Source organism: Gallinula chloropus, assembly GCF_964237585.1.
Source record: "Gallinula chloropus genome assembly, chromosome: 2".
In the NCBI taxonomy this organism is placed as follows: domain Eukaryota; kingdom Metazoa; phylum Chordata; class Aves; order Gruiformes; family Rallidae; genus Gallinula; species Gallinula chloropus.
In genome coordinates this window covers 40,226,027-40,247,105 of record NC_140086.1, presented here as the reverse complement: position 1 = coordinate 40,247,105, position 21,079 = coordinate 40,226,027, and positions in this window count along the sequence as shown.

Here is a 21,079-nt window from a genome sequence, read left to right as displayed (position 1 = left end):
ACTAGCCCTAATCTTAGTTACAGTATGGGATGCATCCAAACGGTAAAACACACAGCGTTTGCCTTTGCCAGCACCTTGTCATCTTGTCTCTTAACTCTCTGGAGGCCACAGAGAATATATTGCAAACTGGAGTCTTGAAACTCCAGTTCCAAACCTTGTGTCTGACCTTAATTATTCACAGGGTTAAGAACGTAATAAAAGAGTACACCCAACCTTCTACCCTGTCATCACTCACTCTCTTCCTAACTCTGTTAGACCACAAGAATAAACACATGAAAAATATCTTTAAGATATCTTTAATATCTTTAAAATATCTTCAAGGTCCCAAATCCCAGCTAGAATACTTGCATTAAGTAAGCACATATAAATAGTAAATAAGGATATAGAGCATTTACCCTTTTTTGCCATCTTCCTGATTCTTCATGCCTCTGAGAAAACAACCTCCAATTCTCTCTTATGCTCCCAAACCCCAACTCAAAATGTACCTTGATGCTTAATGGCACACCCAAGCAAGCAACAGCCCTCTCTGAATTGTCCTCTTTCAGGCATGTCCTAGAAGCTTTGCACTCTGACTCTTACACAAACCATATACCACTCTTTAATTATTTCCAGCAGACAAATATGAAGATTGCAAATTCCCAGCATATTAGTCTCCACAGATTAAGAAAAACTGGCCCCATTAGTCTTTGTTCTCCTCCCACCTACACGGGACCTACAGAATACTGCAATGCACCTGGCTCCTGAGTCTGCAGAAACTCCAAAGTTAACCCCAGTCCTAATTCTATTTAATGGTTGGGACCTTTATCCAACACAAAAAGGCACGTTAAAATACTCCCTTTTTTCACCATTTGTGCTCTTCCCAGTTCTGAGGAACATGATGACTTAATATTGGCAATATTAACAGAACTGGGGAAAAGAATAAAATACAAAATCTTCTTAGTTCATTATTAACTTGTATCCAGTAAAACAGTATTTTTTAAACATAAATATATCGTTTTGGGAAAGATTTTTCACTGTTTCTACCTCTAGACAGTCCACATTGTCATTAGAATGAGCTGGATGCTGAAGAAAAATGTTTTAAATCAGTACATTTCATAGAAAATTTGATAACTACTGAAATGAACTTTTTTCAGCTCATACATTAAGAAATATACCTTAATCTTGTTATTAATTTTTAAAGGTAAATTAATATAGGGCTCCACAACCTCACAGAATTTCTGTACTACAAATGATAGAAGAAAAGCACGGCACAAACTCTGTCCAGTTATTTGTAGTTTAATTTTTCCAGCAGCTGCAGCTATGGTTTCAGTCAGTGGGCACATTTGCAGTTGCATCCTTGATGCAAGTTCTCCATCTAGTGGAGTAATTTTTAATGAGCCAAAGGATCACAGCACCTTGCATGTCATCGTTTCTGTTTCTCATTCATTAAAGGAGTGATAGCAATCATTTCCCTACATCATATTTTATAAATATTTAAGCTATACAATAAGTTTTTCCAAAACTAATTTCATGCAGTGACAAATATTTATAATAGCTTCAGAAAACATAAAGGGCAAGAGAACTATAAAAGAAGAAAACCCAGTCACAACAATCAAACTGTACCTACAAACTAATTTCAAAAAAAAAAAAAAAAAAAAACCCTCAGATATTTTGTTAATTTACTTTTTGGATGAAAGGAAAGCAAGCCCATCCAGGTGCCAGAGTAAAAAGTAGCAATTACAACAACTTCTCCTGGGACATGGTAAATTCCAGATCGCCTCAAAGTTCTTTCTTTGAGGCTGGGTGGATGGAACTGTAAAATATGTATTCTGGTCTGAACACATACATATGTACACACATACATGAGACAGGAATTCCAGGGGACAGCAGAAGGAGCATTGCCATGCTGGAAGTCAAACCAGATGAACATAATCGTCCACCCTGCTTGAAGACATCAATCGAAGAGCTGCTTCATGGAGTAAAAATCCAAAGGTGAGAAGTGCTCATACAAAGCACGCAGTTTGCATCTCAGACCTATTAAAATTCAAGCTGCCCCCAGCTCTGGTATCTGTAATCACAACCGTAGCACAGACCACAGAGAAATACTCATCCCTTCAGACAGGTTGGTCCTGAGCCCCTTCAGGAGACAAAGGTCAAGACAGAGGATATGAATTTCACCTCCATCCTTGCTGGCGACGAGTGCACTCCCAAAGCAATTGGTGTAATGCACTGTGCTCCTTGCATGACACATTACTTAATAATTGCATGGCTGCATTTCAAGTCACCTTCAGTTCACAGCAGTTTTTAGTGGTGACTTGACAGCAAGAGTGGGTTACTGTTATCCTGCACTTGAGATAATGAAGGTATAGATTATAGCAGAGAGCCCACATCAGACAAAAGAGGTCACACGTCCCGACTCGATACGGATCAACATTATAAACTTGATCTCATCTAACACGAGCATTAGAAAGGTGCCTTGACTCGTTCAGTGCACTTACCAGAACTCAATTTGCCAGTGCTGGAGATCATATTCCCTCAAGCTGGTGAACTTCCAGTGTAGTATTTCTCACCGTGCCGACTGACTCCGCCACGGCACCAAGCCTTGCAGGTGCAGGTAGACTTCCTGGGGCAACCTCGCCGCCAGCCAGCGCACCATCTCACGCGCACACTGCGCTGCTTGCACGGCAGCAGCAGCAGGCAGGCATCCCTGCGGCACGGGAGGGGAAACTGAGACAGCAGGAGGCTAAGGCTTATCCGAAGGGATCACAAACAAGCTGCAGTGAAGGGAAGGGACTTAACTGAAATCTTTTCCGGTATGCTAATAACGCATAGCCTTCAAAAGCAGTGTGTTGTCCTCCTATGCATGAAGATAGTACCTAATCCAGCACAAGAGGTTTCTTAGTGCTACACTAGGCAACATAAACACCATGTCCTGCAGGGTATGATGCCAGGCAAGAAAGACAGGAGAGTTTCCTTGTGATCATGGCACACATGCGTCACAGAGTCACAGAATGTTAGGGGTTGGAAGGGACCTCAAAAGGTCATCAAGTCCAACCCCTCTGCAAGATCACAGTGCCTGAGTTTCAACTGGGGCACAAACTTTAGCACAATAATTTTGTTGTAGTTACTCTTAGGGAAAAACTAGGCTAGGAAGCCAGTGGAGTTGTGCAGATTTTTAACGTCTTTTTAATTTTTTTTTAAAGTTACTGATCTCTCTGAGCTTCCACCAAATTTTAACCACCTAGAAACAACTCCAGTACACTCTTTACTGTGATTCTAGTTCATGATGCATCACTAAAAGTAAATCCCTCTTTCTCCTTGCTGCAGATCAGAGTGCAGGCTTTAAAAGCCCAGCAACTCCTGAGTGGGAATAACAGGGTTAAATTGGAGAACTGCCCACTATCACGTCCCCAACTGGAGCCTGCAAAGAATACAAGTGCATAGCAAAGGTTAGGGGTGGAGATAACAGGTCCCAAAGGTTAGGGGTAGAGATAACAGATCCCAAAAGGCTGTGCTTAGAAAGGTCCTCACCTCATCAACAACCTTTGCTGCAAACCTTTCACTTCGTTTTCAGTGTACATGGAGTAAATTTTGTGACTCCTCTTACTGGAGAGGGCTACTTAGGGAGTAGCTGATGGCATGGTCAGCCAGCATGTGTGTCCAAAGCCTGCCTCCCAGCCCTTGGCATGTTCCAGTAGTCATTCACATTGTTGAGATAAAAGAGTATCGCTTAACAAGGGCTGCCAAATAGTAAGGTGCAACTACACCAAGCACGATGACAAGGAGAGATCAGAGTTAGTAGTAACTAAGCCAGATGGTATGAGCAAGATAGTTGATGCAGGGGGGCAAAATTCATGACCTCTCTTCACCATTCTCCTGCCTAGAAACATGCCTTTGGCTCTTCAGTTGTAGTTATGCTGGCCTCTTGCCAACACACCGCTTCCCAGCTTTTCTTCTTCAGCGCCAGTAGTCTCCTGATTTCATCTGCCCCTCCTGCTTTTAAGTTCCTTTTATTTCTTCCCAAGAATCAATAAATATGACTGTCCTTCAAAGGCAGGAAGACAGGCTGGGTAATGACATTCCCTGCTTGCCAGGTTCCTTCCACTGAGATTGCAACAACAAGGTTTCTGGTAACGAGCTAGAAAACCTCTGCAATATTCTTCCACCCTGCTGTCCGCAAAGCAGGGAGTTCATGTGCTACACGTTTAGATTCAATTACATCCTAAACTGTTGCAGTCTGACTGTAATTTCTTTGTTATCTGAATGAAAAGTGACCTTATGCTCCTTGCTAAAATGCAAATAACTGTAAGGGGAAGAAGATATCCTCAGACATTTGAAAAAATACCCGTAATTGAGCAGCATGCCTTGGGTTTTGTACTTTTTCAGGCACTGCTTGCTGAGAAATCTCTTCATGCTGAGCAGCTGGCCATCTATAAGGATGTAGCTACAAGGCACTGCTTCAAGAGTAAGAACTAATAATGCAAGTGCACATCTCAGGGGGGTTTGTTTGTTGGGTTTTTTTTAATTTCCTTATGGAATGGCGTGATGTTTTCAGTATGCCAGCAATGGAACCCGAGTGAACCAAAATGAAGTTTGGGATCACCATTCAGAGCTCTTACCCTGCCAAATTTCACCCTGCTTACCACCTACTGCTTTGGTACTAGAATTGTAAAATAAATTATTATGGGAAGAAATATTTCCTACTTTTCATTATAAAAAAAAAAGTTATATTTTCTGTGCAATCTGTGGAAAGAAAAAAAATCTATTAATCAGAAAATGTAACTGAGGCAAATACAAGTTTCTAGAAGTCATGAAGACATGGAAATACTAACCAACAGTGTTATATCAGACGTGCAGGTACTACACCAGAGCATGCAACCTTGCTGTGTACTTTACTTTGGAATAAGGTCGCCACCATTTATAATTCACACTATTATCAGTGCCAGTGCCCTTTTTCATTGGGGTGTTTTTTCATTCTATTAAATTAAGCTGTATCTGGTGTAGACTTTGGGCTACTTGTTACTTTCTTAAGAGCACAGCAGATTCTCCTTTCTTAATTGCAGTTCATGAGAGGATCCCTTAAAAACTCCTGCTGCTACAAAAACACACCTCACTGTTAGAAGAAGTATATTCATGTATCTACAGCCGAAGGCAGTTTTCTGCATGTTGCCACTGTGCAGCTAAAGGAAGAGAGGGAACACTTCTTCATTATATTATCATTATAATTAGGGTCACACTGGACACAGAATATGTATCCCTTGGGACCAGACAGTGATTCCAAATTATTTTTTTTTCCCCTAAAGATGATAAAACATTTTAAGCTGCTGCTGTTCCTTTCTTGAGTACATGGGCAAAAGCTGTCACTTTGTTCTTTCGTGAACTGACAATTTATTAAGTACTTCAGAAATTCTAAAACGCCTTTCACAGTCAGACACTGTCTGTTGGCAGGGATTATATTCAGTTACGATTGTGGACATCGTGGGAGACATGTAGTCTATTTGTGTGTATATGACTTGGTTCTTTCCTCTCATTGGTACCACAAACCCTGACTGAGGATTTACACGAGACATTTTAGAAAATTGAAACTTTCAGCTTTTATTGGATCGTTCCACAGATTCATCACTTGCTCGTTTCCTGCAAAAATAAAGCCCAGAAGACAAAGGGGTTGATTTCATACTGCCCAAAGTAAAAATCCTGGCTCTGTATATAGTTCATGGAGCAAGGCAGGTCAAACTACTATCTGAAGGAGCTTCTGAATTGCTTTCTGAAGATCTGTCTTTTTCCATTAACTAGAGAGGGAACTTAGCAGGGCTGATGGCTAAACCTAGGCAGGAAAAAAGGTAGATGTTTTGGGGAAGATTTTGATGTAAATTGGGATAGCCTCGAGGAAGTAACTAAATTAAGCTCTGAGCTTGTTATTGGGGCAACAACAGCTAAACATTTCTGTTTGCAAGGCTGAGATCATCTGTCTTATGGAAACAGCAATGGACATCTTAGCTGGCAACAGGGTGGTTGCTATTGCCACGACATTAAGGTTGCGATATGCAGATTTTTTGGAATGTTCTTTCCATTCACAGTTGCAGTCTTACAGTTAAGTAAAATGGATTGTCATTCTGCCCTTTGAATTGGCCCTTCAAATCCTTGTGTTTTCCTGACTCCCTAAGATAGGAAGAGATTAAGGGTGACTGACAGCAGAAAAAAATTATGCAGCCACATATATGTTAATCTTGCCATCTTTTCTGCGGGATTTGGAAGGAGAGGGATATTTATAACTGTTCCTTTGTCTTGCTTTTGGACCAGCCACTGATTTCCCAGCACCCTGGAAAACGTTTCTAAAGGTCTGGGACAGAAAAATAATTCTTTCAAGACAACTAATCTCTCCATTCATGTCATTCACATGAAAGTAATTCTACACCCTTAATATTGGCCAGAATATTTGGTCTTGAGACTCTGGCCAGGAAAAGACTGGGAGGCTCTGATAAACATTTCCTTTATCACAGTCTTAGCAAACCCAATTTGATCTAACATTTGAATTAAATCAGTATACTTTTGCATGTTGGCAAACTTGGGGCAGCAGCCTGTTTCTGCCCACAGGCTGCAAAGGGGTTTTTTGAAATCAAACACAATCAAGGTCTTTTCTGAAAGTCTTCTTATTTGAAAAGGGCTCAAAATATCTGGCGGCATAACTGTTATTAATTCAAAGATGTTAACCTGGTTTATAGGAGTTGAGATTCAAGCTTTTTTTAATAAGTTAAAGCCTATTCACCTCTCAAAAAAACCCAAACAACCAACCCCCAAAAAACCAACAAAAAAAAACCCCAACCCAAAATCCCAGAACAAACCCACCACTCCAAATCCCCTCAAACGTTTTTTCAACTTTGTGTATTTTCAGGATTGTTAGGTCCCACTTTTCCAGAGTTTAGCTTCAGAATACTCTCACCATCTTCACCCTTGAATATTGTTACCTCTTCATCTGAAACAGACACTTGTGTCTTTGCCTCCATGACCTCACACTAAGTACCAAACCGGAAACCTAATCTGTTGCTTATCCCTAACCACCCTCCTTCGTTATTGCCACTTTTTCTTTGAGATAGCCATATTGGGTACCATGACAACATACCCTGGGCAAGAATGACAAGACTTACAGGGAACATAAATGAATGCACTTTGTTCACTCACAACTAAGTATGATCACTTCCATTTTTCACTTTATTAATATTTTACATACATAAAGATCCTTTTGTCCTAATGGATTCCAAAGCAAACCATTAAAAAAGGAATGAGTGATTTAGATATTACTCCCCATAATTGGATTATATGTTCCTTGCTTCTGTGTTAAATTACTGTAGCAGTTCAGCCTACAGATGACCAAAGTCTCCGATTTCTCAGTTGAGAAACAGCCTTTTCTTTGAGCAACAGACTTGTAATTGTAGCACAGAATTTGTCAAAAGATCCATTCTATCCTCTGCTGAATTAAACTCATAAAAGATGCAAGAACACATTTGTGCTGCTGATAGTGACAGTACTAGCTCTGCAGATGTCACTGTTGCTGTCACTTTGCCCCACAAAACTCAGGCAATCTTGGATATCTTTCCAGAAACTAGCACAAAGACTGATTCAGTCCTTCCCTTTTAAACACAGCCTTTATAGTACATGGAATTACAGTAGGCAGGAAAAGGAGGATGCCATGTGGAGAGTAATTTCTAATTAATTTATATTTTCAGTGTCTGAACTACAGTTTCAGCAAGCTATTAGTCCTTCATTTGGCCCTTTGGGGTTAAGTCCCTCTAGATCTTTGGCTTTGGAACACGTTTCTCAGCCAGTGGTCTCAAAGTGAAGTGCTGACTGGTGCAGAACAAAGGTTTCTGAAAGATCGATGGATATTCAGTTATGTATTTTAGAAGTTCTGTGTTGTAAGTGGTTAGTGGGATACCTACAGGACTTCTAAGGGGAAGCCAAATTACAAATGTTGTCATTTTTTCAGGACTAGAACTCAAAGAGATAAAAGGGACGAATCACAGGATTGTAGCAGTCACGTTTTGTTGGGTTTTTGGAAACTCAACATGTACCCATGCAAGCTGTGCTAAGAGGGATTTTTACATTCCTCAAGTTAATAGGTCTCTAGTTTTAAAATGGCCTCTTGTAACATTAAACTAGCCCAGCAGGAGAAGCTGAGGGGTTAAGACTCTTGTTTACCTGATGCACATTGCTCTAGAAGTTACTGTGGCAGGTTTAGTTACTCACAAGTATAATCTAATGAATAGTTGAAAGATTTTTTTGCATTGGAATAGGAGGACTCTCGAATCAGCTAAAGAAATAATATTTCAGAGAAGTCTTTTGAGTATTATTTGAGGGGAAATGGCACAGAATTACAGCAAAAATCCATTCTCACAGAATCAAATATTAAATTACTTAAAGAAGAGCTAGAAAAATGGAAATTAACTTCAACAAGGGGAAGAAAAAAAAAAGAAGGGAAAATTCAGAAACACTAAAAGGAGAAACTAAAATTGACTTACCATTCCAAGAAAACAGAAAGGAAACTATGTGCCAGTGGAAAATCTGCTAACCATCAAAAACCAAACCCAGAACAATTAAACAAAATAGCTTAAAATCATCACTCCCTGTGAACAGACAGATAAGCCAGCTTTAACAAATTTGGTTTATCACAATGAAAGTGGGTTTTGACCAGGCTATCCTGGATAATGGGAAAAAAGGGAGTGTTGATTCTGTGAAAGGTAGTATCTGGGGCCAGTGGCTGAGATACAGGTTACAGTATAATATCATCCAAGAAGAATAACTAGTCAACAGAAACAAAGCAGAAAACACTGGTACCTAAAATACTGTGAATAAATTAGAGTTACTATTTCAGTTGTGAAGGGAGGACTAAAAGATGAGGTTTTGGGGGACACTGGAGCCCATAGGCAGATGATTTTCCATGGATATGCCCTAGAAAGTTTAGAGAGTAAGGAAACAGTGTGTCCAACTGTCAGCAGACATAAATATATTAGAAAGCATAGAGGGCAATCTTATTTTAATTAAGCACAAAGGCTACTGAGTTAGTCACTAATTGTCCCCAACTGGACTGGGCACTTGATCAATAGCTACAATATTCCTGATACTGTAAAGGTGTTGCAGTACAGTATAGTGAGCAATACGGCTGCAGCTCACTAGTGCGGTATCAAAACTGACCTCACTAAGAGTGAGGAACATGTTCTTCATCAGGCTGGCATTTGTGGACATCTTTACATTCCTGTAATTTAGACAGACTGAAATGGAAAGAAAAAGAATTGCCTCCCCAGAGAAAGTCCCTAATGTGGCATGTTAGACTCGTGAACTTGGATATTGGAAATTTAACAGCAGTATTTTGGAGGACAATGGTCTGAAGAAGAGAAAGCAAAACATACTAACCTAAGTACTTCAAAGAATTGCACTGGTGTTATTTTAAAAAGGCAAGACTGCTGGTAAACTTTCAGAGAGGAAATTGCAATGGACACTCAGCATGCATAGGTGGAATCTATCTGGAAAAAAGAAAGAATCTGTATGTTGGATTAGCCAACAGAGAGAATAGCTGCTTTGAATCAGCAGTAAGCCACTTATCAGAGATGTACAGGAAAATAGCTTACGAAGTACTCAAAGAAGAGCATTTGAGCATCTTTGAAGGATTAGACTGGATTCCTTGTCTGCATTTATATACTAAGAAATATGACTGGTAACCTGTAGAGAACACATACTAATGTCTTTGCTAATATACCAAATTACCAAGGAAAACAAAAAGGAATGGTAAAGTATATCAAACTCAGGCTCCAAGAAACTGGAGAAAAAACATACTGTTACAGGACAGACCTCTCAAGCCCAGGCCTTTCAGCAAGTAAATCTTGCTAATCGCTCCTTGAGCAAGAAAAAGCCTACCACTAAGGGTTAACAGCTGAAAAAAGCACAGCCTTCTGTAGGCACAAAAGTCCTGTTTTGTTGAGCAAGTACACATGAAGCTTGTAACAGTGGATAAAAACACTATACATAACATCAAGGTGAGATACGTATTCCAAATGTGGAATAGCCTGAGTGTTGTCCTATCACCACTGAAAACTATGTGGTGAGTGTGAGAAAAATGCTGCAGCTATTGTAAGAACATCAAAAAGGAACCTCTTTGCTTGATTAAAAGGGGCTGAAATTCATTCTCCTGTAAGGGTTTTAAGGTTCATTGGCATAGTATTGGTCCAAGCTGTTAAACTGCCTCATCTGGTTTCAGGAGCATATTTGGAAATTTTTCAAGTACTAGTATGTGCAAAAAAACACTAAAGGGAGAAAGGGAGACAAAGGATATACACTATCAAAATCACATTAGGAAGTACACTATTTCTACTGAGTTATATAGTTTCAGTTGACTACATCTCTAATATGCTTGCATTGCCCCAGTTACTGTGATATCTGAACTCTTCAGTCTTTCTTCATCCTGGTAATACTTGTGTAATGCAAGAAAGTGCTCAACAGAATTTTTACCAAGGCAACAGCACAACCATGCTAGAGCAGTAAATTTAAGTCACTAGCTGATGTCCCAGTTCTTAAGCCAACTTTCCATGATATGATCATAGTAAATTTAAACCCTCCATCCTAGAAATAACCTACTTCCACTTTTAAGTGAAATTTTGCAACAAAAGAAGCTGGTAGTAACAAGCTGCTTTGCTGTTTCGACATTATTTAACCAGGAAGATGTGACTGGGAGGATCGTAAAAGTGACCTTGAAACTTCTTTGTGTATAATAAAAGTAAATTTTGTAATGTAGACCTCTCAATTAACATAGTATGTTGCAAAAGAAACACTGACTTCAATAACCTATGCTAGCCTAAATTGTTTATTTTGACAGTCACTCAAGAAAGTGATGTTTCAGCCCTGACTGCTGACCTTCGTCAAGGTTTCTTCCAAACGAGTCAAAGCAAACTCTCCAAGTACCTAGAAGAAACACAATGTCAGAACAGTCTATTTCAGAATAGCTGTCAACATGGATGACTAAATTAAATTAACCCGAACCCAGGACTAAATGTCGTTGTTCTGAAATGCATATCAATCTTTGTATTTATTGAGGGAGCTGCACCAAGATAACCTTGATAATTTCTGTGGATTTGGGGAGGAGGACACAAACATATGGCTCCTAAAAATCAGCATCAGGAGTCACAGTGTTGGCCTGTGGAAACAATGAAAAGCTAATATTGTGTTAAATGAAACATCAATAGTTTCAGTTTTAAGATTTAATATCTGAGGCACTGACAATGTTGGATACAATGGTTAACTGTAAATCATGGCTTAGGGAAAGAAGCTCTGTGTTCTGAAGTACCACATAGTTATTTAACTGCAGTCAGGTGGTGGAGGTTTTTAATGGTTATCTTGATTTCTTTCCACAGTTAGTAAGAGTGTCCCAAAAGTGAAGTGGTAGCATATAGGAAACAACTGGAGTGCATTTAGATTTTAAAAGCCATTCATGTTATTCAGATCACTTTCATTGCTAGTAAAATAATTACAGTAAAGCAGGAATAAGCTCCACTGAAGACTATAAACTACAGGGGTTACTATAGTTGCCATTTACAGAAGCAAAGCCTGGAGAGATTTTATGTAGCTATTATTCATACATACAATCATCTCAAGCATTCAGGCTTCATCAAGCAAGTTGGATTTGCACTGCTTAGCCCTTAGTTAATTATATAAATCTAAACTGTCTATTTCTCATCTCTTTTAATTCAGATTCCTGGGAGAGTATATGTGTGTGCTTCCATACACACAGTTTTTGTTAATGCTTTAACTGAAAACTGCAAATTGAAAAAAAAACAATACCTAGAACAGGCTGTTAGCTGTGAGACAGACTTTACTGGTTAGTATATGCAAAGTCAAGGCTGGGTTTCTTCCCTTGATGTTGACAGATAGGTTTCTTGCCATTTCAACTCTCAATAATTCCTCTTTTAGATACCCAACATGACTTCTCATGCCAGGAAAAGTACATGAGCCAAACTGCATCTTCATGGAGATGCTATGCTGCTCTGAACTACTGACTGTTCCAACATAAGAATCTACGGTTCTGCCATTAGATTACAGGTGACATTTAAACCCTCAAGATCCATGAGTATTTGAGGGTGAATTCAGTCAGATAAAAAAGAAACTATTGGAAAATTTTAAGTGGTTTCTTTCCTTTGTTTCTCAATGGAGGCTACTGTCTTGTAAACTACTCCACAGTCCATTCTTAACCTTACTGGAGTAGCTGCAGCTCTAGGAAATGTTTGCAAGCCACCACAATCCTTGCAGCTAAAGGAGCTGAATTATTCAGGGAAGCATGTTTCCTATACTTCAAATCTTGGCAAAGCCTCCTACTTAGAGGAAGAATCTGCTAGAATGGATCATCACAATCTGATTCCAGTAGCTCCTCTTTTCTGTGGTTACTAGCAACTCTCCAGAAAAACAAAGGCTTCTTCTTAGTTTTGCAATTTCTTATGCTCTTCATTCTTACACTGTGTTTCCACAACTCTCTCCTGAGGAAAAAGAACCAAGAAACTCTTGCTGACCTTGTCCCATCATTGGAAGAGGGCTCTGGAGTGTTCATTTCCCCTTCTCCACAACGCTTCCTCAAGGTAACCTTCTCCCATGAGGGATTGTTTGCCCTTGTACTGCTTTCCTTCCAGCAATGGTTCCCCAGTCATTGTCAGATGCAAAGATCATTATTGCTTGACAAAGAATTCAAACCGTTCAACTCACATCTAAAATCTGGTCTTGTTTGGGTATCTGGGGAAATTTGCCAGGGGCTCACCTGATTTACTCTAACACATTCAGATTCTAACTCTGTAGTCTAAGTTCAAAACATGCTAACTACACTCTGAGCCAATTACATCAGCTGTAACTGAAATCTGAAGTCCTCAGGCTGATGCTCCTTGGCATTTTTTTAAGGCTTTTCACCTATAAATGTACTTCTTCTTGTCTGTAATGTATTCTCTGTGATGTTAAGTTTCTTTTTATTGAATCACCTACTATTTCCTCCATGAAGAGGCAGCAGTTTGTAAGAAGTGTTAGTGTAATAGTGAAAATGCTTGTGCTTAACTAGTGTTGAAAATCAGAGACAGGGTACAAAGAAGTATCAGACACAGTTAACTGGGTAGTTTCAAAAGAGGAGGATAAGGAAAAGATTTTCTTGTAAGTAAAGAAAATAATACACATCACAAAATTATGTCAGGGATCCTTTACTGCAGCCAGCTGTATTTATTTATTGGAAAGTATGGTTGCTGTTTTAACAATAAAATCTACTGATTCGTGCAAGTAATTTGAAGTAGGTTTGAAGAATGATGAGTATTACAGAATCACAGAATCACCATCTGAGAGCTGGGACTGTTTAACATCAAGAAGAGATTTTTCAAGAATCACACAGAATCACAAGGTTGGAAAAGACCTTTAAGATCATCAAGTCCAACCATTCCCATCCTATGCTAAACCATATCCCTAAGTACCTCATCTACCCTTTTTCTGAACACATCCAGGGATGGTGACTCAACCCCCTCCCTGGGCAGCCTGTTCCAGGCCCTGACAACTCTTTCAGTGAAAAATTTTTTTCTAACATCTAATCTGACCCTGCCCTGGCACAGCTTTGTGCCATTTCCCCTTGTCCTATCTTCTGTCACCTGGCTGAAGAGACAATCACCCACCTCTCTACAGCCTCCCCTCAGGTAGTTGTAGGTGGTGATAAGGTCTCCCTTCAGCATCCTCTTCTCCAAGCTAAACATCCCCAGCTCCCTCAGCCGCTCCTCATAGGATTTGCCCTCCAGCCCCTTCACCAGCCTGGCTGCCCTTCTCTGGACTCACTCAAGGATCTCAATGCCCTTCTTATGGTGAGGAGCCCAGAACTGGACACAGTACTCAAGGTGCAGCCTCACCAATGCCAAGTACATCTTTGTGTCTAGCTTTGTACTATTTCTTACTGGTTGGTGTCATGGTTTAGCACCGGCCACCAACTAAGCACCACACAGGTGCTCGCTCACTCCCCTCCAAAAGGATGGAGGAGAAAGCAGGAGAGTGAAAGTGAGAGAACTCATGGGTTGAGACAAGAAAAGTTTAATAGGACACACACAAAATAAGATAATAACAACAACAACAATAATATACATACAAAACAAGTGATAACACAATTTCTCTCCACCCAAAGCTGATGCTACACAAGACCCCCCCAAAAAAAAACTGCCCAGCCTCTTAGCCCACATGTGCAGGCAAAGCAAAACAAGGAATTCATTCACCACTTCCCATGGGTGGGCAGTCGTTCAGCCATCCCCAGGACAGCAGGGCTCCATCACATGTAAGCATTACTTAGGAAGGTAAATGCCATTACCCCAAAGTCAATGCCACACAAGTCCCCGCGTTGCCACACCAGGCCCCCAGCTGAAAACCCTCTCCCAGTTATAAACAGAACATGATGTTGTCTGGGATGGAATATCCCTTTGACCAGTTTGGGTCACCTGTCCAGGCAATGTCCCCTCCCAGCTTGCTGGGTGCCCCCCACCTTCTCAATGGCAGGCCAGTGTGAGAAGCTGAAGCCCCTGACAGCTTGGAAACAATTGAAAACATCAGTGTGTTATCAACACGATTCTCATCCCAACTCCCAAACACAGGACTGCACCAGCAGCTAGGGAGAAAACTAACTCTATCCCTGCCCAAACCAGGACAGTTGGCTGTTCAGTTCCAGTTCACTTTTCTCTAAAAATCATTTAGATCGCATGCATTACTAAGCATCAGTTAGACCTCTTGTCCTAGTTTTGGCTGGGATAGAGTTAATTTTCTTCCTAGCAGCTGGTGTAGTGCTGTGCTTTTCATTTAGTATGACAATAACATTGCTAACACACTGATGTTATATAGAATCACACAGCTATAGAATGGTTTGGGTTGAAAGGGACCTCAAAGATTACCTAGTTCCAACCCCCCTGCCATGAGCAGGGACACCCCTCCCGTAGACCAGGCTGGCCAAGGATCCATCCAACCTGGCGCTGAGCACTGCCAGGGAGGGGGCATCCCTAACTTCAGAATTTAGGATTAAGAAATATAGCAGGAAAAAAGGTACTGAATAGGAGCAGAGTTTGGAGAAGAGGACTGTCAACATAGCATAGGGCGTGCCTTACGGTGATGCGGGCTTGGCACTGCCATAAACTGCAATGCTAATTATAATGATATGAAGGTTGTGACAACTAAACAAGCTTCATTGTCAAAATGAGAGGCATTACAGTGGCTAGTGATAGCATCTGAATTTAAGTCTTACCAGAGAAGAGCTTCCTTAAGTCAAGACTGATACAAACCTTCTTTCTATTTGTGGACTCTGAAAAAAAGGATTGAAAAATCCCTTTTTTTACATGGTATAGTAGCAAACTATACAGCTCTAAGGGAAGAGACTCTCCATCAAAGAGAAATCTGATGAAAAATAAACTGGACCTTGGAGACAAGAGAACTACGTTCCTCCTACAGTTATTGCCATGAAACATAAGACAGAATCCTCGACATCCAAAGTTCTGTACTACTTGACACCTCATGATCAGAGCAACAAGATATTCTCAATGAACATACAGAAATTGAACACCTAATAATCTGCCTTCTGAATTGAATGTAAGTTGTTGGGCTGGGGGGTGCTGCCATATTAAAATTCATTCTCTTGGGATTTTCGCTTTTCTAGGATGCATCACTTACCCTTCACAGCCAGTGTACGAACAGCTGACAGGCAATGATATGGAAACCTTAAAGAGAAAAAAAATTAATCTTGCCCACCTTGAGACATGTGGTATTAAGGACAACTCAGTTTATGATGTAAGGCTACGATGGCATGGTTTCTGTGGGCAATAATAGCTTTGGTGTAACATTTACAGTCAGAAGTGAGGGAAACTGTGCTGAAGTAACCTTAAGGCTCAAGTTCTGAAACAGACTCAATCAAATGAAGGAGAATACATGCAGGACCATGTGCATCAATAATGGCTGAACACAAAAGCAACGTCCAGATGTGTTCCTTAAAGTAAGACATCTACTTTAAAATGGTTAAGCTGAAGCCTATTCAGTGGAATGCACAACAAATAAGTATTTAAAAGAGAAATAAGCCTCTGATTTCACGCTGGTTTGGTTTGTTAACATTTAAATAATTTCAATAGGAACTTAAAGTATCAGTTTTGCATCATTTTAGCTGTGGTTTAGCTGCAAGCATTTCAGTTACTGTTAGCAGACATGGCTATTATACCTTTCAGACAGAATTGTAAGGTAGGTTATCTGCTAATATCTTGGTGGAAAAAAGTAATCTGTGCAACGCTGACCCTAAAATTTTCTCAATTCAAATCCTTTAGCAATTCTGCTGACTTCCAGAAGCTTAGACAGTTCCTTACTTTCTACAGCCACTGAAAGACACCAGTGGAGGTGTCTGAAAAAAACAATAAAAATCATTACTAATGGAAAAGAAAAAGACTTTTTATTTTTTCCTTTAAAAAGAGCTTCTTTTTAACCCTTTCAGACCAAAATATTTTCAATTTGAAAAAAATGTGACCAGGCTTGCCTGCTCCTATTGTCTTCTAAGCAAACCAACTCCCTTAAAGTTGTCTGACTCCTTGCTATGAGTAAACAGGAAGTTTTCATGCTTTTCACTTCCTGTGAGCCTATGCAGTAACTCTTTACCTTCCACTTTCTCTTTATCAAAATGATTTATCTCAAAACAACTGTTAAGAGTGATCTGAAGAAAAGTAAGGAAAATTCTGTCTCTAAAGTAAAAATATATATATATATATATAAAATATTTGCTTGATGCCAGTTTAAGTAGACTTCTATATTGATCTCTGACATTGTCTGCATAGCAGCACTACTCTATGCTCTTATGATTCTTTTGACACACGCACACACTTTATAGTGCTTCTAAGAATATCCCCACCCTCTTTTCAATTACTTCATTAGCCACTTAAAGATTATTTCAAGGATCCTTTTGTTTTCCCACTTTTTATGGGAAAAACAAAACCTGCTGTTGTATCAAACTGTTTATTTTGATGCAGTGAGAAACAAGGTTATTCGCAAGGAAAAACAGGGTGCAATGATAACAGCAGCAAAGGCTGTTAATAAACAGGGGTGTAGCAGAGACTTTGTACATATTTCCACAGATGTAAAATGTATGAATGCATCAGGGAAACTAAAGAACTGTACTTTTTGCTTAAAAATGTAGTCTCAAGATTCTACTCTGAAAACAAAAAACGCTATTGTAACTGATTTTTTTAATTCGCCCCAAATTATTTGTCAATCTACATGACCTGGAATAAAACATTAAATAACTCTAGTGACTGGAGAAATACACGGTCTTTCAGAATGCATCACTTTTTAGCTAAGAACATTTAACTAAGGCTGTTAGTTAAATACTGCACTATCCTGAAGTTTTAAAAAAGAAACCCATTTCCAAACTCTTTTTGACCAGATCAAAAGCAACAACAAAACTTAGGTCTTTTTACAATATATGAATTGCTGTGTTTCTGAAAGCCAGAAATTGTGAGGAAACAGGTTCTGCTCTGGGTTCAGCTGAAGCACTAGCCAAAGCTGCCTGCACTAGGACCCTCAGAGCCCAAGTTGGCTGTCCTTCTGTGGTGGTTTGACCCTGGTCAACAGGGACTCTGGCCTTGAATCAGCTGGTGTTTAGTCTCCAGGGCCTGCTGAGAGTTTCTAGCCGCTTCTTACTTTTTGCAGAAACCACCCCTGTAGCCCCCCACCTTCTCCAGCAGAACCCAGCCATGCAAAACTACAACACCCTCACAGGCACACATTTCTAAGTACTCTGCTCAGAACCCCAGGTTCGTTTTCCACTTCCCCACTCAAAAATTTTGACTTTCTCAACCTTTGCCCCTAACTCCCCACACTGGTCTCTTATCCAACGTTCCACTGGAGGTATTTCTTCTCATATTGTCCCAAATCCTTTCTTATTTCAATCCCCAACTTCTCTGAACCCAGACCTGAGAGGGAACATCTAAGCATTTTCATTTCTTTGCTCCAGACCACACGTCCCAGAGTCCAGCAGATACCTGCTGCTCTGCCCCTCCTCCTCCTGTTGTTCTCCACATACTCAGCCTCTGCTGCTTCCCACACCCTGGGCCAAAATGACATAAAGAATAATAGAGGTTCTAATACGATTGCTATGTCATGTATTACATAAATAAAAACCAGGCAGAGGGTAAAAGTTTGCATCGTTCAAATGTTAAGCCCTATTTACTTGCTTGAATGCAAAGATTAAAAAAGCAGTGGAAGACAACCCTGTATTCCAGCTCAACAAGCGAGAGTCCTATTATGAAGCCTAAGAGATGGAGGCCTGGGAATTAAAAGACTAATTTGCTTCATTCTTTCTGGGCAAATAAGAAACCCACATGAAACTTCCCATTCAAGACAGACAACAATCTGTCAGATTGACCTGAGGACTGGAACACAGATCTTTTACCTGCAGGAGGTAAACAGACCAAATGCATCTGAGCCCTTCCTGATGCTTCCAAAAGCCCCTGCCACAAAATTAAATCAAACATAAACAATAAATAAGAACCTTGCATGGCCAAAATCAAGTATCCCAAGTGCTGCAACTGAAAGAAAAATGGAATTTCATCAGTGGACTCAGCTATAAAGTCCAGGGCGTGGGCTGGAGCACTTCATATAAGACCCAGTCAGCAACAAGTGGGTCAGAAACCAAAAGGGAATTTCCAAATTTTTTTTTGAAAGGTTGCATCAGCGAATTTCAACATTAAAGACAAAAACATAACAATGAGCAACTTCAGCAGCTCTCTGAGCTGCAAGAGAGGACTGTTCCTGTATCTCAAGGACATACCCGAGCATACAAAATGCTTACATTAACAGACCCAACACATGATGTGACAATTTTGCAAACAAACACTAAAACACTAAAAAAAAAAAAAACCCAAACCCCAAACAGCCATCTAACTCATATTAAATTTTAAAAATAAATTACAAAATCCAGTGTGGGTTGTGGTAATCCACAATGAAAGTAAAATATCCATAATTTCACCACAGAGAACATAAAAAGTCGGTAAATACCACTGTTTGTTTGATGCTGCACATTACATGGGCTTCTACGATTACTTCAGTTTACGAGTGAGGGACAAGTAAGTGTTATGGACCTAAACCCAAAGTACTAGACTTAAAATCCTAGATTAGAAGGGGGAGGATGACAAATCAGTTGATCAGTTGACAAATCTCCCTCTATGCCATTAACATGATGATCATTTTATGGTAATTTCAAAGGATTTATCAATAGGCAGGACTGTCCCTATAGTCCCTAACCTTAATAACATCTACAAGGTATCTATGGTGGAATTTATAAGATCTCAAAAGATCCTAGATCTTCTATAATTGAAGGAAAATTTAGGATGGCTGACGAGGGGCTGTTCACTTTTTGCGTTTGAAATTCTCTTCCCGAAGGCAGAATTTAAGGGGGATTTATGTACATTTGGCTCTTTTCCTGCAGGGTCTGATCTGTGAATTTTCACATGAGGTGAAGTCCCATTCTCAAAATTTATAATAAATAAAACATGTTATGTATTGCCTTGTTAAATACATAAAATTCACAAATAAGGCAAATTATAGCATATAATTAATGTTCAGAAAAAGCACATACAGACACGTTTTATGCCAGACACTAGAAAATAACATTTCCTATTCAGCATCTCTATAAATAATTTAACAACACAAATGAAGGACTTAAAAATGGTAAGCTAAACTGAAGGTCTGGTAGAGATAGACTTCTAACAGTCAAATGATAGCACTGTGCAAATTCTAATTAAGATGTGGTTGTATTCAAATGTTGTGCTAGGGTTCTGCTTTTGTGTCTTAAGTTTCCATTAAAAAAATCCTGTCTAGCTTTGGATGCCTTCATGGCTCCATCCTAAATTGTACTATTAGTGGCAAGGATCCTGCAAACCCTAAGGCTTTGCTGTAAACCCCAAGTGATTTTGCACAGTGCTAAAGGAGAGAAATTTTGGGGAAAACTAAGTGATACAGAAAAAAGAGGAAATTCTGTTCTTCTTAAGTATACCAAATTTGCCAGAATATAATCCCAATACTGTCACCTTAGTGCAATATTTCATCATATTTTTAAAGAGCATGCTATATAAAATCACTAACAGATAACATATATTATTCAAGAGAACATTAACAAAAAACCAAAAGCTAAGGAACCCTCTGCAAGCATTAAGACTCAATATTGAGTAACTGCTGCTTCTTTTATATCTTCTGGCTAATTTTTCTTTTTATGTGAGACTGGGTCCATGGCACATCCCATTGAAGTATAAATGCTTAACAAAAGAAGGTATCTGTATGTCTGAAAAACAGAAATTTAGACAGGTGAAAGAGAAAAATTTTAAAAAAATACAATACCTATTTACTTACATGACTCTTAAAAGCATTTAAACAAATGCAGGTGTGGTTCTGACCCTTGTTGGAGACCAGGTGCCCCCCAAAGCCACTCTGTCACTGTCCATCCTCAGCTGGGCAGGGCACAGAAAATACAGCAAAAGGTTGGTGGGTCAAGGTAAGGACAAGGAGATCACTCTGCAATTACTGTCATGGGCAAAGCAGACCCAACTTGGGAAAAACAATTTATTACCAATCAAATCAGAGTATGATAATGAGGAAAAAAAACAAATCTGAAAACACCTCTCTCCACCCCTCTTCTTTCTGGGCTCAACTCATTGCTAATTTGTCTCCCTCTCTCCCCCAAGCTGCACAGGGGGGTGGGGAATGGGGGTCACAGTTCATCACATGTTGGCTCTGCTGCTCCTCCCTCCTCATGGGGAGGACTCCTCACACTCTTCCCCTGCTCCAGCATAGGGTCCCTCCCACAGGAGACAGTCCTTTGCCAACTTCTCCAATGTGATTCCCTCCCACAGACTGCAGTTCTTCATGAACTGCTCCTGCATGGGCCCCCAACAGGGTCCAGACCTTCAGGACTAGACTGTTCTAGCGTGGGTCCCCCACAGGGTCAGAAGTCCCCCCAGCAAACCTGCTCCAGCCTGGGCTCCCCTCTCCATGGGGCCCCAGGTCCTGCCTCTCTTTGGCTGCAAAACTGATCCTGGTTGGGTTT